General features: G+C 46.2%; 1 protein-coding gene across 2 annotated transcripts in view; it reads right to left on the reverse strand.

Annotated features, from left to right (window-relative positions):
• The window catches only part of LOC145359761 (ATP-sensitive inward rectifier potassium channel 1-like), a 65705-nt gene that overhangs the window by 17407 nt on the left and 26057 nt on the right, over window positions 1–22241 (reverse strand). Inside the window, exon 1 of one of the 2 annotated variants that reach the window (XM_080214532.1) lies at window positions 15056–15141. The exons of the other annotated variant lie outside the window; for it this stretch is intronic. The gene's annotated coding sequence lies outside the window, so the exon portion shown is untranslated. Of the gene's footprint in view, window positions 1–15055; window positions 15142–22241 lie in introns of those variants that run through there. 2 annotated transcript variants of the gene reach the window in all.

Raw genomic sequence — 22241 nt, forward strand, 5'->3', positions numbered from 1 at the left:
CATAGAACTCCAGTAAATTTGTCAGACACGACTTCCCTTTAATGAAACCGTGCTGCGTCCGCTCTATCAAGCAATTCCCCTCAAGATGCCTCGCTATTTCCTCCTTGATGACGGATTCTAACATTTTTCCTACAACAGACGTTAAACTAACCAGCCTATAATTCCCTGACTTTTGCCTGGCACCCTTCTTAAACAACGGTGTAACATTAGCCGTTTTCCAATCTTCCGGCACTTCCCCGGAATCCAGCAACGTTTGAAAAATAACCACCAAGGCATCCACTATCACCTCCGCCATTTCTTTCAGAACCCTCGGATGCATTCCATCCGGTCCTGGGGACTTGTCCACAATCAGTCCCTCCAGTCTGTCGAGCACTGCCTCTCTAGTAACAATAATGTCATTGAGACCCTCCAGTCCTACCACCTTTCCATCTCTAACACCCGGCAAATTATTCACGTCCTCCTCTGTGAAGACCGAAACAAAAAAGTTATTCAAGACCTCAGCCATTTCCCCATCCCCTACCACTAAGTCCCCCTTCTCATCCTCTAAGGGTCCAACGTTCACCCTAGCCAGCCCCTTCCTTTTTATATATTTATAAAAACTCTTGCTATCCTTTTTCATATTAAGTGCTAGCCCAGCTTCATAGTTTCTCCTACCCTTCTTTATCAACTTCTTTGTCAATCTTTGTTGACATTTAAACCTCTCCCAATCCTCTTCCCGCCCACTACTCTTAGCTACTCAAAACGCATCCGTTTTTAATTTAACACTTTCCTTCACCTCCTTCGTTATCCACGGCTTATTACCTCTCCTCCTACGGTCCTCTTTGACCATCGGAATAAATTTCTGCTGAGCACCAAGAAAGATCTCCTTAAAGATCCTCCACTGCTCCTCAGCAGACCTACCTTCCAACGCGCTCCCTCAGTCCACATTAGCTAATTCTTCTCTCATCCTACCATACTCCCCTCTGTTCAAACAAAGGACGCGTGTCCGGGAACCCACTTTCTCCTCCTCCATCTCCTCCTCCATATATCACAGCGTTCATTTGTGTGGGAGAAAGATTGTCTCTTTGGCTTGATATCAGCTTCCTGTTTGTGAAGAATACTACTCGTGACTAGAAGACATAGAACATTCCAGCGCAGTACAGGCCCTTCGGCCCTCGATGTTGCACCAACCAGTGGAACCAATCTAATGACCCTCTAACCTAAACTATTCCAATCTTATCCATATGCCTATCCACTGACCATTTGAACACCCTTAAAATTGGCGAGTCCACAACTGTTGCAGGCAGGGCATTCCACACCCTTACTACCCTCTGAGTAAAGAACCTACCTCTGACATCCGTCCTATAATTACCACCCCTTAATTTAAAGCTATGTCCCCTCGTGTTAGCCATCACCATCCGAGGATAAAGGCTCTCACTGCCCACCCTATCTAACCCTCTGATCATCTTGTATGCCTCAATTAGGTCACCTCGTAACCTTCTTCTCTCTAATGAAAATAACCTCAAGTCCCTCAGCCTTTCCTCACAAGACCTTCCCACCATACCAGGCAACATCCTGGTAAACCTCCTCTGCACCCTTTCCAATGCTTCCACATCTTTCTTATAATGCGGCGACCAGAACTGTACGCAATACTCCAAGTGCAGCCGCACCAGAGTTTTGTACAGTTGCAACATGACCTCACGGCTCCGAAATTCAATCCCTCTACCAATAAAAGCTAACACACCGTACGCCTTCTTAACAACCTTATCAACCTGGGTGCCAACTTTCAGGGAGCTATGCACATGTGCCCCGAGATCTCTCTGCTCGCCAACACTACTAAGAGTCCTTCCATTAGCCCTATATTCTGTACTCCTGTTAGTCTTACCAAAGTGAATCAGCTCACACATTTCCATATTAAACTCCATTTGCCACCTCTCTGCCCAGTCATCCAGTTTGTGCTCGACTAGTTTCACGCTGCTACTTTGCAGCGATAACAAAAGTGGCACAGTTTCTGTGGAGGATTTATTAAATGAGGACATGACTGAATTGAAAGATATCAGTTCTTGAGCATTTTTACCTGATGGGTGCTGGAAATGTTATCCACCTGTTTGTCAGTGTGTGATTCTTGTGATTTTGAAAGATGGTTCAGTAACTTTAGTTTAAGAATTTTATAATCTTATAACCTTTCCTGCATTGTTATTTATTCAATTCAAGTCTGAAATATTGGAATAATTTAAGTGTTACAGCGGGATGGATCCTTGGGAATGTTTCCCCTTGTGGGAGAGACAACACTCAGGAGGATCGGTCTAAAAATATGGGCTTTCTTCTTTAAAATGGCAATGAGCAAACATTTTTCTCACAGTCATTTATCTGTGCGGAACAGTTGGCATGCAGCACAGTGATTAACACTGCTACCTCACAGCCCCAGGGACCCAGATTCGATTCCCGGCTTGGGTCACTGTCTGTGCGGAGTCTGTACATTCTCCCCGTGTCTGCATGGGTTTCCTCCAGGTGCTCCGGTTTCCTCCCACAGTCTGAAAGACTTGCTGGTTAGGTGCACTGACCATGCTAAATTCAAATAGGAGGCAGAGAGTGGGGGTCAATGGGTGCTGTTCGGATTGGCGGATGGTGACTAGTGGAGTGCCCCAGGGGTCGGTGCTGGGGCCTCAGCTATTTACCATTTATATAGATGATCTGGAGGAGGGAACCGAGTGTAGGGTGTCGAAATTTGCTGATGACACCAAAATTGGTGGAAAGGCAAATTGTGCGGAGGGTGGGGAGAGTCTACAGAAGGATCTAGATAGGCTGGGCGAATGGGCCAGGAAATGGCAAATGGAATTTAATGTTGGCAAGTGCGAGGTAGTCCACTTTGGTAGGAATAATGGTAGGAAGGATTATTACTTATGTGGAGAAAAACTGCAGCAGGCGACGGTGCAGAGGGACCTCGGGGTCCTTGTGCATGAGTAGCAAAAACCCAGCTTGCAGGTGCAGCAGCTGGTCAGGAAGGCAAATGGGATGCTGGCTTTCATCGCGAGGGGGATTGAATATAAAAGTAGGGAGGTCTTGCTGCGGCTGTATAGGGCATTGGTGAGGCCGCAGCTGGAGTACTGTGTGCAGTTTTGGGCGCCGTACTTACGCAAGGATATTTTAGCCTTGGAGGGAGTGCAGAGGAGGTTTACTAGGCTGATACTGGAGTTGAGGGGGTTGAGCTATGAGGAGAGGCTGAATAGATTAGGCTTGTACTCGTTAGAGTTTAGAAGAATGAGGGGAGATCTCATTGAGACGTATAAGATGATGAATGGGATGGATAGGATAGAGGTGGAGAGACTCTTCCCGCTCAGAAAGGATAGTAGGACTAGGGGGCACAGCCTCAAGATAAAGGGGGGGCGGTTTAGAACAGAGTTGAGGAGGAACTTCTTCACTCAAAGGGTGGTGAATCTCTGGAATTCTCTGCCCGTTGAAGTGGTGGAGGCTGCCTCGCTCAATATTTTTAAGACGCGGGTTGATGGGTTTTTGATGAGAGAGGGGATTAAGGGTTATGTGGAGAGGGCGGGAAAGTGGAACTGAGCCACGACAGATCAGCCATGATCTTATTGAATGGCGGGGCAGGCTCGAAGGGCTAGTTGGCCTACTCCTGCTCCTATTTCTTATGTTCTTATGTTCTTATGTACCCAAACAGGCGCTGGATTTTGGCAGCTAGGGGATTTTCATAGTAACTTCACTGCAGTGTTAATGTAAGCTGACTTGTGACACGAATAAATAAGCTTTAAACTGTGGAATCCTCTTCCCTCGAGGGCATGGTTTATGGGGTTGTTGGATAGATTTTTGATCACCAAGGGAGTCAGATGGATTAAGGTGTAGACATGAAAGTTGAAGCCACCACCAGACCAGTCATACAGCAGAGCAGGTGTGACGGGCCAAATGGTCTCCTGCTCATAATTTGCATGTTTGTATATTGTTTTCCTTAATGCAGAGATATTACGAGAAGCTTTGATAGATGTTGTTAAAATCATGAAGGATTTTGATAGATGGGAATAGACTGTGACGATGACAAAAGTGTCAGTCAAATTTTAAAAATAGAGAAAATGATCAGAGGTGGCGTGAGGAAATATTTTTTAATGTAGAGAACTGTGCGAGCTTGAATGCATCACCTGAGAGAGTACTGGAAACAGATTCAATTCTAACTTTTATCATGCCAAGAAAGCATGAAAGAAAATGTATATATATATATTTATATTATACTGGTTACATTATAAAATTATTTTTTAAGACATATATGTTATAATCAACAAAGGTTTTACACTGACTGAAGCCATGACTGACTACAACTCACACAAAAGGAATTTCTAGCCTTCAGAATATCACAGCAATCTCATTATCTCCTAATTAGTGCAAATGCCCCGTGGCTACAGAAATTAAATTCCAAGGAAATGTACAAAGCCCCCGTTACATTTCGGAGATAAAACCCTGGCCAATGGAGACAATCTGACTGTGAAGACAAAGGACTCTGAAACCTCTGGTAAACTTATTCATGGATGAAACAAGGATCTGGACCAGGAATCTCCATCCTTTGTCCAAACCAAAGGGAAGAAGTGGGAGTTAGGTGGCATGACCCCACCCAAGCTGCTAGAACCTGTAATATTGCCTTGTGAAGACAAAGGAAGCAGTCAATCATCTTCCATCAACCAGAGCTCTTTCCAGGTTTAACTTGCCTAACCCTCATTGGCACTGTTTCTACTGGAACATCTGAAGTCCTGTATCAGTGCCAACGGTAAGACTAATTCACCTCTTGCTCTACTGGAAACGGGGATCAGTTTCAGCCTCCGAACCTCTCTGAAGGAACACATCACTGGATTTTTGACTCTGGACACCCTTCAAACAATAATTCTTATTTCCCCTGGTCTTTGTCCGGACCTATTGCTTTCTCTTATTCTTCTTTTAATGTGTGAATGTACCAGAGGCTACAAAGTGATACCCCCTCCCTGTGTTTGAGTGTTTGTGACATTAACTAAACCTCTGATTTTTACACTACCCGGAGTATACCATGGTGTTATTGATAGACAGTTGGATCGTGCCAAAACTGAAAAGCTTGGGAAACTATGCCGACACTTACAAAGCGGGAAATCAAAAATCTGTTTACGGGCAGGAGGTGAAGGGGGGAAAATAAAGACTATTTTAAACTAAACCCCCTCCTGTCTGTAAACATAGTCATAGAATCATAGAACCCTACAGGGCAGAAAGAGGCCCTTCAGCCCATTGAGTCTGCACCAACCACAATCCCACCCAGGCCCTACCCCCATATCCCTACATATTTCACCCACTAATCCCTCTAACCTGCGCATCCCTGGACACTAAGGGGCAATTTTAGCACGGCTAATCAACCTAACCCACACATCTTTGGACTGTGGGAGGAAACTGGAGCACCCGGAGGAAACCCACGCAGACACGAGGAGAATGTGCAAACTCCACACAGACAGTGACCCGAGCCGGGAATCGAACCCAGGTTCCTGGAGATGTGAAGCAACAGTGCTAACAACTGTGCCACCGTGCCGCCCACGGTATATGGTGGCACAGAGTTAGTGCGCCTGCCTCAGAGTGCCAGGTAACTGGGTTCAATTCCCAGCTTGGGTCACTGTCTGTGCAGAGTCTGCATGTTCTCCTCATGTTTGTGTGGGTTTCCTCCGGGGGCTCCAGTTTCCTCCCTTAGTCCGAAAGCGCTGGTTAGGGTGCATTGGCCATGCTAAATCCTCCCTCAGTGTACCCGAACAGGCACCAGAGTGTGGCAACTGGACGATTTTCACAGTAACTTCATTGCAGTGTTAATGTAAACCTGTTTATGACACTAATTAATAAATTAACCTTTAAAAAAATATTTAAATGACTGAAATGGGAAAAAGGAAGGCAATGGGGAAGGAAAGTGGACTTTGTTCAATCATTCTTTCAAAGAACCCACACGGGAATGATGGGCCATATAATCTCTTTCTCCACTCAATGATTTGCTGATTCTTCTGGCCTTACAGGAATTAGCTGGACATTAATCTTTTAGTACCCGTCCCCCACCAGGTTAACTGGACAAATCCAAATCTGTTCAATCTCAGCAGCTCTGCAATGGGTGATTTTAACTGTTCAGCTTTCTAAGACCCTGGTCAGACCCCACTTGGAATACTGTGCGCAGTTCTGGTCCCCTCATTACAGGAAGGATGTGGAAGCCATTGAGAGGGTGCAGAGGAGATCTACAAGGATGTTGCCTAGATTGGGAGGCATGCCTTATGAGGATAGGTTGAGAGAGCTTGGTCTCTTCTCCCTGGAGAGACGAAGGGACCTGTGGGCCGAAGGGCCTGTTTGTGCTGTAGTTTTTCTATGTTCTAACTGGCTGGGCACTCAGTATCTGTCTGGTGACTAGGACTAAAATGGCTCCCACTAAGTGAGGAGTGGATTATTTGTCCCCGTCCTGTGTCACATTCTCCCTCGTCGTCAAGGAAACTGTAGTTAATGACAGCGTGCTGAGTCTCCACCTGTGATCAGATCCAGCAATATCCCACTGGAAGCAGGCAGCAAAATCCATCATCTTGGATCTCCGGTGAGAGAGAACATGTCTCTTGACCAAGAACTCAGTTCGCGTGCTGGGAAAACAGCACCAACTCCGGCTGATGAACTAAACGTGCAGAGAAACTGATGCCCAAGACCAAGAGGCTGATCAAGGCTTGTATTCCCAGCACACTGCTGTATGGCAGTGAATAACTTACACCTACTGAGAGAAAAGACTCAATAAGTTCCATCTGCAGTGTTTACGACACATCCCCAGTATTGCACACAAAGTCACCAATGAAGCCATCCTTTCTGGGAAAAACATGCTCGTGCTAACCAATCAAAGAAGACTTCATTGGCTTGGGCATGTGCAAGGATGGAAGATGGCCACATTCTGAAGGATCTGCTTACTTTGTGTTAAGGTATCCCACACCAAGAAACCAACTGGGTGCCCAAAGCTCCTATCAAGGGTAGGACTCTTAGCTGTGTGGAAGATCAGAAGGATCTTGGGGTCCGGGTCCATAGGACTCTTAAATCAGCCTGGCAGGTGGAGGATGTGGTCAAGAAGGCGTATGGTGTACTGGCCTTCATTAATCGAGGGATTGAGTTTAGGAGTCGGGAGGTAATGCTGCAGCTTTATAAGATCCTTGTCAGACCCCACTTGGAGTACTGTGCGCAGTTCTGGTCACCTCACTACAGGAAGGATGTGGAGGCTATTGAAAGGGTGCAGAGGAGATTTACAAGGATGTTGCCTGGATTGGGAGGCATGCCTCATGAGGATAGATTGAGGGAGCTAGGTCTTTTCTCCCTAGAGACACGAAGGTCGAGAGGTGACTGGATAGAGGTTTATAAAATGTTGAGAGGAATAGATAGGTGGATTCTCAGAGGCTATTTCCCAGGGCTGAAATGGTCGCTACGAGAGGACACAGGTTTTTAAGGTGCTGGGGAGCAGGTACAGAGGAGATGTTAGGGGTAAGTTTTTCACTCAGAGGGTGGTGAGTGAGTGGAATCGGCTGCCATCAGTGGTGGTAGAGGCGAACTCGCTGGGGTCTTTTAAGAGACTTCTGGATGACTATATGGGATTTAATGGGACTGGGAGTTATAGATAGGCCCGGTAGGTAGGGATATGATCGGTGCAACTTGTGGGCTGAAGGGCCTGTTTGTGCTGTAGTGTTCTATGTTCAAAGATGCTCTCAACAGAGTTGTGAAAGACTTTGACATCAACAAGTGGTAAACCCTACTGATCATCAACACCAATGGTAACAAGAGCTGGTGAGGGGTGTTCACCACCATTTTGATGTGTGCTTTCAGACACTCTAAAACACATGCCCTGTAAACAGGGCAGAGATTATCTGTTCCACCAGTAAGAGACAATATCATGTGTGACATAGTGACAGGCATTGCCCTTCCAGAATCGACCTGCTCAGACATTCATTTTTATAAATGATGTGGAGATCCTGGCGTTGGACTGGGGTAAACACAGTAAGAAGTCTTACAACACCAGGTTAAAGTCCAACAGGTTTATTTGGTAGTAAACGCCACAAGCTTTTGGGGTTTGCCCCTTCGTCAACTATGATCGTATTGAATGGTGGCACAGGCTTGAAGGGCCTGGTGGCCCACTCCTGCTTCTATTTCTTCTGATTTTTGTGAAATTATCATGATCAATAGGGGAAAAAAAAGGAAATTCAGGATTTCAGCAAGGCCTTTGATAAGGTCCCTCATGGGAGGTTAGTTAGGAAGGTTCAGTCACTAGGTATAGATGGGGAGGTAGTAAATTGGATTAGACACTGGCTCAATGGAAGAAGCCAGAGAGTGGTTGTGGAGGATTGCTTCCCTGAGTAGAGGCCTGTGACGAGTGGTGTGCCACAGGAATCGGTGTTGGGTCCATTGTTGTTTGTCATCTATATCAATGATCTGGATGATAATGTGGTAAATTGGATCAGCAAATTTGCTGATGATACAAAGATTGGAGGTGTAGTGGACAGTCAGGAAGGTTTTCAAAGCTTGCAGAGGGATTTGGACCAACTAGAAAAATGGGCTGAAAAATAGCAAATGGAGTTTAACGCAAATAAGTGTGAGGTATTGCACTTTGGAAGGGCAAACCAAAGTAGAACGTACAGGGTAAATGGTAGGACTCTGAAGAGTGCAGTTGAACAGAGGGATCTGGGAATACAGGTACAGAATTCCCTAAAAGTGACATCACAGGTGGATAGGGTCATAAAGAGTGCTTTTGGTACATTGGCCTTTATAAATTGGAGTATCGAGTATAAAAGTTGGAGTGTTATAGTAAGGTTATATAAGGCATTGGTGAGGCCGAATTTAGAGTATTGTGTACAGTTTTGGTCACCTAATTACAGGAAGGATGTAAATAAGGTTGAAAGAGTGCCGAGAAGGTTCACGAGGATGTTGCTGGGACTTGAGAAACTGAGTTACAGAGAGAGGTTGAATAGGTTAGGACTTTATTCCCTGGAGTGTAGAAGAATGAGGGGAGATTTGATAGAGGTGTATAAGATTTTGATGGGTATAGATAGAGTGAATGCAAGCAGGCTTTTTCCACTGAGGCTAGAGGAGAAAAAAACCAGAGGGCATGGGTTAAGGGTGAAAGGAGAAAAGTTTAAAGGGAATATTAGGGGGGGGATTCTTCACGCAGAGAGTGGTGGGAGTGTGGAATGAGCTGCCGGATAAATGCGGGGTCACTTTTAACATTTAAGAAAAGCTTGGATGGGTTCATGGATGAGAGGGGTGTGGAGGGATATGGTTCAAGTGCAGGTCAGTGGGACTAGGCAAAAAATGGTTCGGCACGGACAAGAAGGGCCAAAAGGCCTGATTCTGAGCTGTGATTTTCTATGGTTCTACGGAAAACTAATGGGTGATTAAAGTCTGACAAGTTCCCGGAAGCCTCCACCCTTCAAGGAACTGTCTGCTGCAGAAATATTGGGTGGGATTTTACAGCCTTGCTCATCCCAAAACCATGAAATCCTGCCCAGGGACAACAGACTTTCCCATTGTCCTCCCTCCCTCAACTTTGCCTATTCCGATCCCTGTGGCAGATAGGACAGTAACATTCCAGCCAGTGCATCTTTTGTTGCAATCTTCCATAATACTAACTTTTAGGGAAGACTCAACAGATTGGAAAACCGCAAAAATAGCGCTACTATTGGAAAGGAGGGAGACAGTACACAGGGCCTGAATTTTACCCCCCAACCCCTGCCCCGGTGGGGTTTCAGGCAGGTGGGATGGAGTGAAGTGGGATGAGTGGGATAGACATGCTTCCCTCTTGGTTCCAGCCGACCCTGATCCAGAAGTAATTTTGTGGTGGGCTAGGAAGCCTGCCCATTCCCCAAGTGGTTTACTATCGAACCATAGATTCCTTAAGGAAAGTATACTTGCATTAGAAGTAGTTCACAGAAGATTCCCTAGGCTGATTCCTGTGATTGAAGGGGTTGTCTTGTGAGGAAATTTGGAGCAGATTGGGTCTATGCTCACTAGAGTTTAAAAGAATGAGTGGTGATTTTATTGAAACGTAAGATTCTGAGGGGGGTTGACAGGATAGATGCTGAGAGGATGTTTGCCCTCATGGGAATATCTAGAAGCGGGGGGGGGGGGGGAACGGTGAACAACTTAAAAAACATGGAGGTTCCTCATTTAGCATGGAGATGATGAGGGATTTCTTCTCTCAGGAGTTGTTAGTCTGTGGAACTCTCTTTTACGGAGAGTAGGGGAGATTGGGTCATTGAATATACTCAAGGCTGAATTGGCTTACAAGGGAATCAGGGGTTATGGGGGCCAGGCACGACAGTGAAGCCCAGAGCACAATCAGATCGGCCAGGATCTTACTGAATGGCAGAGCAGGCTTGAGGTGTCCAATAGCCTGCTCCTGCTCCTAATTTTTATGAGAAAGGAAGTGCCTCCAAAGTCATTGTGAAAGAGAAGGTAGTTGAAGGCCTGAATGGGCCAAAATTGTCAAACAGGAGGTATTAGATAGGCTTCGAGTTGACATCCACCAGATACGTCCATTCCTGTCCGAGGCTGGGTTTTCGGTAGTGCTGATAGAGTTTTGGCTGAATGCCAAATTCTCCAGTCTTGCTGACAGTGGGGAAGGGATGAACGAGGTCAGAGAATCCTGCCTGGAAAGGATTGGATCAGGTGGCTGAGGCAAGAAAGGGTGTTAATTGCGAAGACTCTGGCCATTATCTCCCAATCCTCCCTGGATACAGGGATAGTGCTAGAGAATTGCTGAATAAGCAAATGTTCCACCCTGTTCAAAAGCTGATGTAAGGGAAAGCCCACAATGCAGGCCCGTCAATTTAATCTGGAGTTAGTTAATAGTTGCTTTGACAAGTGCATTTTCATTTGGAAAACCCACGTGGATTTATTAATGGCAAATAATGTTCAACCAACTTGATGGAGGTTTTTGATGCGGTAGAGATTATATTTGCGAAGGCGGCATATTGGACATGCAATAGTAGACACGGATTTCCACAAGGTGTTTCATAAAGTGTTACATCAGACTTAGCAACAAAGTTACAGCCCGTGGAATAACAAGACGGACGGCAGCACGGATAGGAACTTGTTTGAGTGACAAGAAACAGAGGTTAGTGCCGATGGTTGTTTCTCGGACTGGAAGTCAGTGTACAGTGCAGTTCCCAGGGGTCAGTGCTAGGAACACTGGCATTCACAAAATATTATTAATGACCGAGGCTCAGACCTGCAGAACACAACTTTCAATTATACGGGGTGACACGAAATTTAGAAATGAACTGTGAGGGGGATAATGAAAGAGTTTACAAAGACAGAGACAGGGTGGGATGGTCAGAAACATGACAGATTAAATCTAATGCACAGAACTGTGAAATGGTGCATTCTGGTAAAAAGAATAAGGAAATTAATCATAGAATCACACAATGCGGAAGAGGCCCTTCAGCCCATCTGGTCTGTACCAGCACACAAGAAACACCTGAATTCCCACCTAATCCCATTTTCCAGCACTTGGCCCATAGCCTTAACTCAGCACCAACAACAATCTCTCCCAGGCCCTATCCTCGTAACCCCACATATTTACCCTGTAAGTCCTCCTGACACTAAGGGGCAACTTAGCATGGCCAATCCATCTAACCCGTGCAACTTTGGACTGTGGGAGGAAACTGGAGCACCCAGAGGAAACCCAGGCAGACACGGGGAGAATGTGCAAACTCCACACAGACATCCAAGGCCAGAATTGAACCTTGGGTCCCTGGCACTGTGAGGCAGCAGTGTTAACCATTGTGGCACCCCAAAATAAAGGCTGAAGGGGGTGTAGAAGCAGAGGAACCTGAGGATAAATATGCAACTCCATGGTGGTGGAAGGGTAGGTTGACAAAGTTATTAAAACGGTATCTGAGATTTTAGCCTTTATAAATAGAGGCACATGATGTGGAGATGCTGGCAGTGGGCTGGGGTGGGCACAGTAAGAAGTCTCACAACACCAGGTTAAAGTCCAACAAGTTTAATTGGAATCATGAGTTTTCAGAGAGCTGCTCCTTCATCACGTGACCTACTTTTGATTTGATTTGATTTATTATTATTATACGTCTTAACATACAGTGAGAAGTATTGTTTCTTGTGTGATATACAGACAAAGTATACCGTTCATAGAGAAGGAAATGAAAGATTGCAGAATGTAGTGTTACCCATAGCTAGGGTGTAAAGAAAGATCAACTTGATGCAGGGTAGGTCCATTCGAAAGTCTAACAGCAGCAGGGAAGAAACTGTTCTTGAGTCAGTTCGTACGTGACCTCAGACTTTTGTATCTTTTTCTCGACAGAAAAAGGTGGAAGAGAGAATGTCTGAAGTCAGTGGGGTTGCAAAAACCCAGCCTGCAGGTGCAGCAGGTGGTCAGGAAGGCGAATGGGATGCTGGCTTTCATAGCGAGGGGGATTGAATATAAAAGTAGGGAGGTCTTGCTGCGGCTGTATAGGGCATTGGTGAGGCCGCAGCTGGAGTACTGTGTGCAGTCTTGGTCGCCGTACTTACGCAAGGAAATTTTGGCCTTGGAGGGAGTGCAGAGGAGGTTTACTAGGCTGATACCGGAGTTGAGGGGGTTGAGCTATGAGGAGAGGCTGAATAAACTAGGTTTGTACTCGTTAGAGTTTAGAAGAATGAGGGGAGATCTCATTGAGACGTATAAGATGATGAATGGGATGGATAGGATAGAGGTGGAGAGACTCTTCCCGCTCAGAAAGGATAGTAGGACTAGGGGGCACAGCCTCAAGATAAAGGGGGGGGGGTGGTTTAGAACAGAGTTGAGGAGGAACTTCTTCACTCAAAGGGTGGTGAATCTCTGGAATTCTCTGCCCGTTGAAGTGGTGGAGGCTGCCTCGCTAAATATTTTTAAGACGCGGGTTGATGGGTTCTTGATAAGAGAGGGGATTAAGGGTTATGGGGAGAGGGCGGGAAAGTGGAACTGAACCACGACAGATCAGCCATGATCTTATTGAATGGCGGGGCAGGCTCGAAGGGCTAGATGGCCTACTCCTGCTCCTATTTCTTATGTTCTTATGTTCCTTAATTATGCTGGCTGCTTTGCTGAGGCAGTGGGAAGTGTAGACAGAGTCAGTGGATGGGAGGCTGGTTTGCCTGATGGATTGGGCTACTTTCACAAACTTCTATAGTTTCTTGTGGTCTTGGGCAGAGCAGGAGCCCCGACCAAGCTGTGAAACAACCAGAAGCAACACTCTGAAAGTTCGTGATTCCAAATAAACCTGCTGGACTTTAACCTGGTGTTGTGAAACTTCTTATAGAGTACACAAGCAAGGAAGCCGTGATGAATCTTCATGAAACAACGGTTCAACCTCAACTGGAATGATGGACAGGATTCTCCGAACTCATCTGAGGCCATCCCAGTACGAGTGAGAGCGGAGAATTTGGCATTCCAGCCAAAACTCCCCTCACTGTCAGCAGAACCAGAGAATCCCAGCCACCAGCGAGGGCCTTGGCTGTTGTGTCCTACTCTGAGCACGTTTGGACTGTGAGAGGAAACCGGAGCACCCAGGGGAAACCCAGGCAGACACGGGGAGAATGTGCAAACTCCGCACAGACATCCAAGGTCAGAATTGAACCTTGGGTCCCTGGCACTGTGAGGCAGCAGTGTTAACCATTGTGGCACCCCAAAATAAAGTCTGAAGGGGGTGTAGAAGCAGAGGAACCTGAGGATAAATATGCAACTCCATGGTGGTGGAAGGGTAGTTTGAGAAAGTTATTAAAATGGTATCTGAGATTTTAGCCTTTATAAATAGAGGCACATGATGTGGAGATGCTGGCAGTGGGCTGGGGTGGGCACAGTAAGCAGTCTCACAACACCAGGAAGATGTGGAGGCAGGACGCAGAAAAGTATGTTTCCAGGGACAAGGAACATCAGTTACGTGAACAGATTGGAGAAACTGTGGTTATTCTTATTAGAGAAGAGGAGATTTGATAGAGGTATTCGAAATCATGAGGGGTGTAAAGTTTATTTATTAGTCACAAGTAAGGCTTATATTAACACTGCAATGGAGTTATTGTGAAATTCCCCAAGTTGCCACACTCTAGCGCCTGTTTGGGTCAATGCACCCTAACCAGCACGTCCTTCAGAATGTGGGAGGAAACCTGCGCAGACATGAGGTGAATGTGCAAACTTCACGCAGACAGAGACCCAAGCCGGGAATCGAACCCAGGTCCCCGGTTCCCTTTAGGGAAGGGAATCTACCATCCTTTCCTGGTCTGGCCTACACGTGACTCCAGTCCCTCAGCAACATGCACGCTCTCAGAACCGGCCTAGCAAGCTATTCAGTCCACGGGCAATAAATGCTGGTGCAGCCATAATAAAGAAAAAGAGAAATGTGACTATTTCCGCACCACCCCCCCCCCCATGTCTCAGAGAATCAAAACACAAGGGAATGGAAACTCAGCACAATGATCTCCAAACCTTTATTTTCATCTTTGAGCCTGAGAACTGAGCAAATCAGAGGAAAATCAGTCACCTTCACATATAGATATAAAGATAAACACACACAGAGTCACAAACACATTCTGAGGTAAATAACAGAATCCTTACAGTATAGAATGAGGCCATTGGTCTCAGTGAGCCTGCACCAACAACAATCCAAATCCAATCAAACAGGCCCTATCCCCATAACCCCACATATTTACCCTAGCTAGTTCCCCTGACACTAAGGGGTAATTTACTATCGCCAATCCACCCAACCCACACGTCTTTTGGACTATGGGAGGAAACCGGAGCACCCGGAGTAAACCCACGCAGACATGGGGAGAAGGTGCAAACACCACACAGACAGTGACTCGGGCCAGGAACTGAATCCGGGTCCCTCTCACTATGAGGCAGCAGTGCTAAGCACTGTGTCACCGTGCTGTGACTCACAGTTATCCAATACTCTTGATAGATACGCAGACACACAACCTCTATCTCTCTCAGAGCATTTAGATATATTGAGCAAAATGGGTAAAGTTGTTGTCATTCAGGATGACAAAACAATGCTGGAGGAATCAGGAGAGACTATCGAGTCCTACATACCGCGTCCTTCCTTCTGTCTGCAGGGCTGACCCTTCGCCTGGGTTCCACCGCCAGACATGGTGCTTTGCTCGTTGGAAACTGTGTTTAATCTACTGCGTTTGTTCTAATCCTGGGCACATGCCGCAGTTTAAGAACCCAAGCACAGAGAGTCTTGTTATAAAGGGGAGTGCGTCAGCTCCAACACGTTGCTCAGATTTCCCGAACAAGACTTATTGTTTATTGCCATGGTTGCGATTAAGTGAGTGTATAAAATGTATGATTAAAAACAGATTAAAATAATTAAAGCACATTGAAAACAAAGACTCACCTAAAGGGGGCCCATAAACTTGCCCTTTTGATTTGACACCTATTAGCCTGCATCTCGCCCAGAGTACCCCAACTCTACTAACCTCACACTCATTCCACAGACATAGACTACTGCTCCTTCCTAACCCTCACTGAGTCTCACCATTCTAATGTTTTACAGAAGAAATATCTTCCTTATTTATGGTGGTACCACTGACGAAAGAACTTTCAAACAAATCCCGTTCCATTAAAGGTTGTCGGGCTGAAAATCCCGAAAGGATTTGACAAGGATCTGAGTGGAATTGGAATATTCAAATCCAGTTTTGATCTCAGGATCAGTGCCAAAGCGAGCTCCTTCATCTGTACTCCATGATCCCGAAATGGACAGCACTGCCCTGGGAAAGCACCTAATCGTGGCAAAGGATTGAATCCTGGGATACTGAAGGAGGCTGGGAAGAGTCAGCAGAGGACTGGCTGTATTCCAGGAATCATAGAATCATAGGTCATAGGATCCTACAGTGCAGAAGGAGGCCATACGCCCATCGAGTCAGCACAGACCATAATCCCACCCAGTCCCTATTTCTGTAATCCAATTTATTCACCCTGCTAATCCCCCTGACACTCGGGGCAATTTAGCGTGGCCAATCAACCTAACCCGCACATCTTTGGAGTGTAGGAGGAAACTGGAGCACCCAAAGGAAACCCAGGCAGACATGGGGAGAATGTGCAAACTCCACACGGACAGCGACGCAAAGCCAGAATTGAACCTGTGTCCCTGGCCGTGTGAGGCAGCGGTGCTAACCACTGTGCCACCCAACTGTGGCAGAGAACTGGGAAATATCACAGATCGTTCACAACAGGAGAAAAGGGAGAAACAATTAGATTATGGATCAAATAGCCTTATTGTGGTTATGGAGAGTGGGGGTCCACTCCAGTGTTTGGAGTAGATACACTGATGGAGGAGAGCACAAAAAATCCATAAATGATTCTGGGCTTCGTACGTATGGGGAGGAATGTGGATAAATCGGCCTCGCAGGTGGAGAAGGTGGTCAAGAAGGCGTATGGTGTACTGGCCTTCATTAATCGAGGGATTGAGTTTAGGAGTCGGGAGGTAATGCTGGAACTTTATAAGACCCTTGTCAGGCCTCATTTGGAGTATTGTGCGCAGTTCTGGTCGCCTCACTATAGGAAGGATGTAGAAGCTATTGAAAGGGTTCAGAGGAGATTTACAAGGATGTTGCCTGGACTGGGAGGCATGCCTTATGAAGTTAGGTTGAGGGAGCTGGGACTCTTTTCCCTGGAGAGACGAAGGTTGAGAGGCGACCTGATAGAAGTTTACAAAATGTTGAGAGGAATAGATAGGGTGGACTCTCAGAGGCTATTTCCCCGGTTTGAAATGGTCGCTACGAGAGGACACAGATTTAAGGTGCGGGGAGGGAGGTTCAGAAGTGATGTTAGGGGTAAGTTTTTCACTCAGAGGGTGGTGAGTGAATGGAATCGGCTGCCGTCAGTGGTGGTGGAGGCGAACTCGCTGGGGTCTTTTAAAAGACTTCTGGATGAGTATATGGGGTTTAATGAGATTGAGGGTTATAGATAGGTCTGTAGGTTGGTAGGTGATGTGATCGGCGCAACTTGTGGGCCGAAGGGCCTGTTTGTGCTGTAGTGTTCTATGTTCTATGTTCTATGTTAAAAGTAAGTGTTATTGAGTCAGTGCAAAATATTAGGATACGCCCAAAAAATTCTCAGAGAGTAATATCCTAACACTCGCTGATGACACCAAATTGTGTTGGTTAATGGGAGAAAGGAAAGAGACCTTGAAAGAACAAAGAACAACACAGCACAGGAAACAGGCCCTTCGGCCCAACAAGCCCGCGCCGCCATGTTAACACTCAGTGAGCGCCTCATTCCAATCCTTCTTCTACCTATGACTTTTGTCTACACCTCTTAGACAAAGGTGTGCAAATTTAGAGAATTTTATGTGTGCCAGATTGAGGGAGATCTAATTTAGGGGCAATTTGTTAACACCAATCAGCCTAAAAGCACGTTTTTGGGGTGTGGGAGGAAACCGGAGCACCCGGAGAAAACCCACGCAAGCACGGGGAGAATGTGCAAACTCCCACGGACACCGATCCAAGTCGGAGATCCGACCCGGGTCCCTGTACCTGCACAGCAAACAGTGATAGTCACTGAGCTGTGGTGTTGCCCGTCAGTTGGTCCAGTTTATGCGTTTACTAACGCACATGAAGCACTAGGCAACTCTCGAAGCAACATCCAAGAGCAGCCCTCGCACGACCCATCGCGTGTACGCCCCTTGTTGGACAACAAGGCGGACCGAATCGCCTGTGGATGTTAAAAAAAAGGTGATGGATGTGGTATGGGCTGAGGTTGGAATGTGAATGTATGTGAGGAAGGGCATTGAAGAGTCGAGCACTGGATTCTTGTACACTTCTCCAGGGCTGCTGCAGACAGTCCACTGGAGTTATTGTGGAATTAAAAGATAACTTTTGTATTTGTTGACTGCCTCATGGCAACAGGATGTCTCAGAGAATTCTACAGCCAGTGAAATATTTTTTTGAAGCACTGTCACAGTTTTAATACAGGAAACGTGGCAGCCGATTTGTGCACAGCAGGATCCCACAAACAGCAGTGAGGCAACTGGTCAGATAAACTATTTTTGTGTTGTGGATTGAGGGATGAATATTCACCGTAGCACCAAGGGGAACTCCTCTGCTCTTCCTCAAGATCAAATCGTGGGATATTTTCCATGAAGCTGAGAGAACAGTTGAATACCAGTGTTGTTCTGCTAGTGTCAAATAGGAACTTGTGCTCAAGAGTTGAACCCATGACTAACATGTTGCCAATTGAACAATGAGGAGTCAAGCCTCAAATCAGTTACCGAAGTACAAGCAAGTATAAGGGTTAACATGCTACAGTATTGCCTACACACTGATGTGTTCTGCTTCTGCCCCCATTGTGAAAGAGATAGAAATTGTTCGCTCAGTGAGTCTGCAATTTCCCTGATTCCCATCCTAGTCTCAACATCTGTCTGCAGTGGGTCCACGTTCCTTTTCACCCTTCTCCTTTTCACAATAAAGTTACACAACCTGTTTTCTGTTGACATCAAAATCTCTCCTTTCATATTCACTTTCAGAACCTTTTATTACTTATTCCCATTCCTCTGTTGGTTTTAATAACTCTGATGTAGGGGTGCTCGTGTTGGACTGGGGTAAACTCAGTAAGAAGTCTCACAACGTTTGATAAGGTTCACCATGGAAGGCTTCTGCAGAAAATGCAGATGTATGGGATTGAGGGTGATTTAGGTAATTGGATCAGGAATTGGCTGGCGGATAGGAGACAGAGGGTGGTGGTTGATGGTAAGTATTCGTCATGGAGTTCAGTTACGAGTGGTGTGCCTCAGGGATCTGTTTTGGGGCCACCGCTGTTTGTAATTTTTATAAATGATCTGGATGAGGGTATAGTTGGGTGGATTAGTAAATTTGCTGATGACACCAAAGTCAGAGGTGTGGTAGATAGTGAGGAAGGGTGTCACAGTTTACAGGGAGACTTGGACAAGTTGCAGAGCTGGGCCGAGAGGTGGCTGATGGAGTTTAATGCGGAAAAGTGTGAGGTAATTCACTTTGGTAGGAATAACAGATGTGTCGAGTATAGGGCTAACGGTAGGACTTTGAATAGTGTGGATGAACAGAGGGATCTAGTTGTATGTGTACATAGATCCCTGAAAATTGGGAATCAAGTAGATAGGGTTGTTAGGAAGGCATACGGTGTCTTGGCGTTTATTGGTAGGGGGATTGAATTTAGGAGTCGCAGCGTCATGTTGCAACTGTACAAAACTCTGGTGCGGCCGCACTTGGAGTATTATGTGCAGTTCTGGTCCCCACCTTATAGGAAGGATGTGGAGGCTTTGAAGAGGGTGCAGAGGAGGTTTACCAGGATGTTGCCTGGTATGGAGGGGAGGTCCTTTGAGGAGAGACTGAGGGATTTGAGGTTGTTTCCGTTAGAAAGAAGGCGGCTAAGAGGGGACCTTATTGAAACATATAAGATGATTAGAGGTTTAGATAGGGTGGACAGTGATAGCCTTTTTCCTCGGATGGAGAAAGCTAGCACGAGGGGGCATAGCTTTAAATTAAGGGGTGGTAGTTATAGGACAGATGTCAGGGGTAGGTTCTTTACAACTGCAGCAGGCAGGGCATTCCAATCCCTCACCACCCTCTGAGTAGATGCGCCTAGTTTGGGGGCGTTTAAGAGATCCGTGGATAGGTTTATGGATGGAAAGGGATTGGTTTAGGTTAGAGGGTCATTGCTTTTTAACTGGTCGGCGCAACATCGTGGGCCGAAGGGCCTGTTCTGCGTTGTAATGTTCTATGTTCTAACACCAGGTTGAAGTCCAACCAGTTTATCTGATAGTAATCTCACAAGCTTTCGGAAATGGTGTTCCCTCGTCAGGTGTGTGGAAGGTGTGTGAACCTTCCACACAGCTGACAAAGGAACAGCGTTTCCGAAAGCTTGTGAGATTACTATCAAATAAACTGATTGGACTTTAACCTGGTGTTGTGAGACTTCTTACTGTTTAATAACTCTCCCAGTCGTTGGACTTTACTGTCGATGCTGCCTGTCTCTTATCAGCTGTTTAACCCTCACCGAGTGTTGGGCAGAGTTGTGTGTAGAAGCAAGCATGGAGATAACTCCCCGCTTGGGCCTTTTACTGCACCCACTGATGTAATTTCTAGTGGTTAATAGTTACCATTGTACTACCAAAGACCGCAAATAGCTAAATACTGAACCTACTGAACTCTGTCCAACGCCCGACAGTGGTTATCATGGTTGTATATACTCCCAGAGTTTCATCATATCCTGTCCAAACAAAGCAGAAGATATCCCAAAAGACCAAGGTTCCAGCTGTGGAGTTAAACAGCTGGTGAGAGACAGGAAGCATTCGCAGTAAAGTCCAGTAACTGGGAGCATTATTAAAACCAACAGAGGAATGGGAATAAGTAATAAAAGGTTCTGAAAGTGAATACGAAAGGAGAGATTTCGACGCCAGCAGAAAACAGGTTGTGTAACTTTATTGTGAAAAGGAGAAGGGTGAAAAGGAATGTGGACCCACTACAGACAGACATTGAGACTAGGATGTGAATCAAGGAAATTGCAGACTCATAATTTCTATCTATTTCACAATGGGGGGAAAAAGACAAATTAACACACAACAAGGGTTGATATGAAATGTGAAAAACTGGCAATGGAGAAAATAATCGAGTTAAAGATAAACAAATCCCCAGCACCTGATGGTTTCTGAGAAATAGCAGAAGGAATGGTTGATTTGTGAGTCAGAATTTTGCAAAGCTCTCTAGATTCAAGAATTTTGAATTGGAAAATCACACAGAGTTACAGAATTGTGATGGAGCCGTTTCCGTCTGCACTAATTCTCCATTAGAGCATCATGACTTTCCCCCGTATCACTGCACGTTGTTTCCATTCAAATAATCACCTAATCCCCTCCTGATTGAACCTGCCTCCACCACACTTCCAGGGACTGTCTCCCAGACACCAAACACTGACTGGCTGGAATCTTACCGACCTGTCTGCCATGGGAATCAAAACGGGTGAGGGCCGAAACATGGGAAGGTCCATTGACCTCACACCGTCCCGGGTAAGTGCTCCCAATTATAGAGCTCATCTATAGTGGCCAGAGGAGACATCACATGCCACTCAAAAACACTGCAATCATCACCCCTTCCTGCCCCCTTTCCTTCACCTTTCATCTTAGCTGCTGTGCATCATCAACATTTTCAGTTTGCTCTTCTGGACTTTACAAAAATAGACAAAGGATTTTGCAACACAACATACCAAAGAGAAACGACAGAGCTGTTCGCATTTCGAGATAAAGTTCACATCGACAGTGCACCTGCTGCAGTTTTAACTGATAAGGTGGAGGTAAGCTGGACTGCACGGAATTCTTGGAACAGGAAAGCACAATATATAATAGTATATACTCATTCCGGAGTGTGGAACCAGGGGGTTTACACTGAGAATTGTGAAATGTGACTGACACCCCCCGGCAAGGCCTGGAATGTTCCAGTAACGTGAAAATTAAACATTACCATGAGCCTGGCTGTCACGGGGAAGGCAGTCCTGCCTCTGCCAAGAGCTCAGAAACTTCCTTCCACAAGGTCACCCATCAGTGTCACAATCTCCTTGGTCAAAAACAGTCTCCTCACTCACTGGCCTCAGGACCCTGCGGAGCCTGCCTCGATAGGCCCTACTGCTGTGAACCCTCCTCAACCTCCTCACTCTCCTCACTCTCCTCACTTTCCCCACTTTCCTCACTCTCCTCACCCTTCTCACTCTCTCCATTCCCCTCTACCTCCTCACCCTCCCCACTCTCCTTATCCTCCTCTCCCTCCTCGCCCTCCCCACTCTCCTCTCCTTCCTCTACCTCCTCTCCCTCCTCACTCTTCTCATCCTCCTCTCCCTCCTCTCTCCTCTCTCTCCTTTCCCTCTTCTCCCTTCTCACTCACCTCTCCCTTTTCTTCGTCCTCACCCTTCTCTCCCACTTTATTCTCCTCACCCTCCTCACCCTTATCTTCCTCCTCACTCGCCTGATCGCCCTCCTGTCCCTTCTTGTCCTCCTCATCCTTCTCTCCCTCCTCACCCTCCGAGGGAATGTCTAAGATGAGGATGTATTTAACACAGTCTAAGTTGGTGTTGGGACTGAGGGTCCTACCATGACCGTCTCAGAGACGTTAGTGCCTAAAATATTTGATAAAATTCCCAAAGTGTCGGGTCAAAGGGAACATTCAAATTGGCTGGCAGTGGCAAGTGATGGTCCCCACATTTCTGCATGGGGACCTTAACTCGTTCTGATATATCGAGAAATATATCA

The sequence above is a fragment of the Carcharhinus amblyrhynchos genome, chromosome 29, assembly GCF_965287045.1.
Source record: "Carcharhinus amblyrhynchos chromosome 29, sCarAmb.v2.hapA, whole genome shotgun sequence".
Classification (NCBI taxonomy): domain Eukaryota; kingdom Metazoa; phylum Chordata; class Chondrichthyes; order Carcharhiniformes; family Carcharhinidae; genus Carcharhinus; species Carcharhinus amblyrhynchos.